We start from the raw sequence: 3,767 nt of genomic DNA on the forward strand, positions 1-3,767 counted from the left end.
AAAATGATCTACAGGTTGCTATGTGATTTAGTCCCCTGTTACCTCTCTGACTTCATCTCCCATTATGCTCTTTGCTCACTCCATTCCATTCGCTGTTCCTGCAATACAGAAGGTGAACTTCCATCTTAGAGCCTTTGTACTTGGTGTTCCCTTGGATTGGCATTTTCTTTTCCTAGACATCTGCAAATCTTTCACTTCCTTTACTCAGGTCTTTACTCAGATGTCACTTTTTCCTGGCCATCCTCTATAAATTTTTTTTTTAAAGATTTTATTTATTTATTTGACAGAGATAGAGACAGCCAGCGAGAGAGGGAACACAAGCAGGGGGAGTGGGAGAGGAAGAAGCAGGCTCATAGCAGAGGAGCCCGATGTGGGGCTCGATCCCACAACGCCAGGATCACGCCCTGAGCCGAACGCAGAAGCCCAACCACTGTGCCACCCAGGCGCCCCTTTCCTCTACAAATTTCAATCATGGATGCCTTCTATTTCCTTTCCTCTGCTTTATTTTTTTTCTTCTTAACCTATCACCATTATTATTGGTCATTTTCCTCTAGAATATAAGCACTGTGAGTTCAGGAATTTTTTTGGGGGGGTTCTTTTATATACTGCTATATCCCCAGTACATAGAACAGTGCTTGGTATACTACTGGCACTCAGTAAATGCTTATTGAATGATGAATGAAAAGTTTAATTGCTCAAGAAGTATCAGTATACCACACATGTGTACTCCTTACCTCTTTCTGATTTCTAAGCTCACATTCCCTCCTGAACTTCCCTCCAGAAAATCTGCCATCATAATTTGGTTAGCTGAACTCATTTTCACCTCCTTTAGCACTTCAGTAAACCTTACTTCTCTCTTGTTTCTGTTAAAAACAGACCTCCAGAACTTGGCTTTTCTTCTTTATGATTTATTCTCCCATGCAGCAGGTCTCCACATGGGAGTGTTGTTGAGTCAATTCCCTAAATCTTGGTTCAGTTAATCCCCTAGTCTCCATCCCTGCTGTCTCTGCTTTAGTTCAGGTGTGAATCTTTTACTCAGTGCCCAAGTCTCCCACGTAGTCTCCAGTCCATTTTATTCACTGCTACCATTTTAACTCTCCTGATGGAGAATTTTATTCAGCTCACTGCTCTTCCACAAACCTTCTATCGCTGCCCATTATTTGTTGAATTAAGTTGGCAAAGAATCCAGAATTGATGATTTGCTATTCTCTGCTTTAACTTCCCCCTTCTGGAATGCCCACCGTCTTTCATTGTGGGTTAAAACTGCTGCACCCTTCAGAGTACAAATATTATCTTCTCTGGGTTTCCAAAGAGAAAACAGGGCTGAAGAATTAGGCGTGAGAGTCTACACATTCTTTATGTATTCAGAAAGTGTAGAGATGTAAATCTTTCCTAATCTCTTAGCCGAAAGCCAATTTTTCCAGAGCAATTAATGCACCTGTTAGGCCGTTATCACTCTCTGATTTTTCGTGAACTGTTAATGCTTCGATTTCTCTCACCAAGTAGGAACTTTTGGGAACAAAGATTCATCTCATGCAGTTATGAATCCTCTATGCACCTGATTCCAAGAGATATCCAATAAATGCAGGAGGCAGTAAATGTTTGGGATTGGATTACCTAGTTTAAACCGCTGGATGTCACAACTGGAGGGAGATTTAGAGGTCGCCTTTCAACCCAATCTTTGTAAATGGGGAAAATGAGGACCGGAAAGAGTAGGACTTTGTACCAGATCACTGACCTGGGACCAGAAGCCAGACATTCTGATTCCCAAGTAGGTCTCATTTGTAAGTCTGTGCGTCTTTTCGCGATTCGCGCCTCTCGGAAGCTCTCCTGGGCCGCTTCTCCAGCTTCTACGCCTTACCTTCTCAGTGACCCACATCTTTCCCTTCCTTCCTTGGGTCAGCGGGGCGCACCCACTCCAATTGCAGCGGCCCAGGCAACTAGAGTTGTTGGGCAGTACAGGAGAGATTAGTTACGTCACTGTCGGCTCCTCCCATTGGCCCAGGGAGGGTGGAGCGCGGCGCCATGACGTCAGACGCCCAAAGGGGCGGAGTGGTGAGGGGAAGGCGGAGGGAAGTAGGACTTCAACATGGCGGCTGTGGTACTGGCAGTGGCTACGGTGACGGCCTGGCCCGGGGCGGGCAGAGTTAGAAGTGGTGGCGTTCGCTTTCCCTAGGGGTCGTCAAGAGCTCAGCGGGGACCGAGCCTGGGAGGCCGTCCGGCGTCAGCACGTTTCGGCTTCTGGGACGGCAGCGGCAGCGGCGTTCAGGTGAGGGGGCCTCCCGCTGGGAGAAGGGGGGGAAGAGGGGCGGAGTTGGGGGAGGGGACGGGTACCGGGAGACGGATGGGGGAGGATTCCCTGGGAAGAGGTTGGAGGCCGAGCGGGAAGAAAGGAGCTATAGTTGAGAAGGGGCCAGAGATCCGTGACTTGGGGAGGATTCTGGGAGAAAGGTCGGAGTGAGGGGACCAGAGTTGAAGGGGCGGAAGGCAGATGGGCTGCGGAAAAACGAGTTCGGATTAAGGAGACTAATACCTTACTGGAAGACAGGCGCAGTAGATGTGTATCTGGCTGGAGTGGGAGCTCGGTGGGAATTATAGGATGTCGCAGAGGTGGACCCAGGTTTTAATAAAGAAGGCGAGTAATTGGGAGTTGAGGGTGAGTTGGGGAAGTGAGATGCAGATTTACTTCTCCCTGAGGCGTTGAGATAAGGGAGAAAGGGAAGAAACCAGAGCCAGGGTGAGGGGTCTTTGGGGAGATCTTGGACGTTGTCTGGCCTTCTCCAGTATGTTTATCTTGCCTCTTTTGTTTATTTCTTGGGTGGAGACTTACCTGTACAGTCCACCTGGGCCTCAGAAACAGTCCCAAATCTTTATTGTGGAACATCAAGTTACTTTTCATTTATTTGATCTCTATCAGGGATCTCTGACCTTTGGTTGTTTCCACACGTGCTTCTTTCCCGACTAGCCTCTGAAAATGAAAATACATTTTATATTAAGTTGAAATAAAAATTTGAATTTTTAAACACCATAGAGTGTTAGAAAACGATATTTGAAAACTTAGTTAACTATTAAACACTTTGTTCTAACCCCACTTATTGGTGTTTTCTCTCTTTCCTCAGTTATAGTTATTAGCATTTGAGAAATTGGATAGACACGATGTATCTCTTCGGAATTTGTCACATTTGATGGGGAAAGACAGGGCACTTAGTTTTTAGTATAGCTAGTTCTTTCTAGTTAATGTCCCAAACTAGTTAAACTGAAAGTTTATGTATTTTATAACAAAGAATGTGAAATATTCAGAGTCTAAAAGAATTACATTTTCTGCATTAACCTATTAAATGGAATTTTATAAATTAAATTTTTATTTCTAATCAGTTCTATTCAGTTTTTCTGTTACTTATTTATTCAACATTTAATGCCTACTGTGTGTTGCATTAAGAATCATTCTGATTATGGAAATGGGAAAATTAATGTTTCTCTATCACTGCACAGCAAATAACTTGCTAACTTGTTACGACCTCATTGGAAGAAAAAATATTACTTAGAAATGATCACAATGGAAGAAAATTAAACTGTGTGTATATAAGAAGTTCCTGAATTTTTCTTTGACCCAGTACTTCATCATGACATATTTTTTGTGTTTCTGAAAGATTTTATTTCTAAAATTATTTTTATTAAAATAATTAAAAAAATTTTTAAAAATAATCTCTACATGCAGTGTGGGGCTTGAACTCACAACCCCAGGATTAAGAGTTGCGTGCTCTTCC

At 43.6% G+C, this 3,767-nt stretch overlaps 1 protein-coding gene across 1 annotated transcript in view; it reads left to right on the forward strand.

Annotated features, from left to right (window-relative positions):
• The first annotated feature begins 2,053 nt into the window (after window positions 1-2,053).
• Window positions 2,054-3,767, forward strand: part of UBAP1 (ubiquitin associated protein 1) — a 52,205-nt gene continuing 50,491 nt past the window's right edge. The window contains exon 1 of the mRNA XM_008695129.2: window positions 2,054-2,269. The gene's annotated coding sequence lies outside the window, so the exon portion shown is untranslated. The remainder of the gene's footprint in view (window positions 2,270-3,767) is intronic.

The sequence above is a fragment of the Ursus maritimus genome, unplaced genomic scaffold, assembly GCF_017311325.1.
Source record: "Ursus maritimus isolate PB19 unplaced genomic scaffold, ASM1731132v1 scaffold_17, whole genome shotgun sequence".
Classification (NCBI taxonomy): domain Eukaryota; kingdom Metazoa; phylum Chordata; class Mammalia; order Carnivora; family Ursidae; genus Ursus; species Ursus maritimus.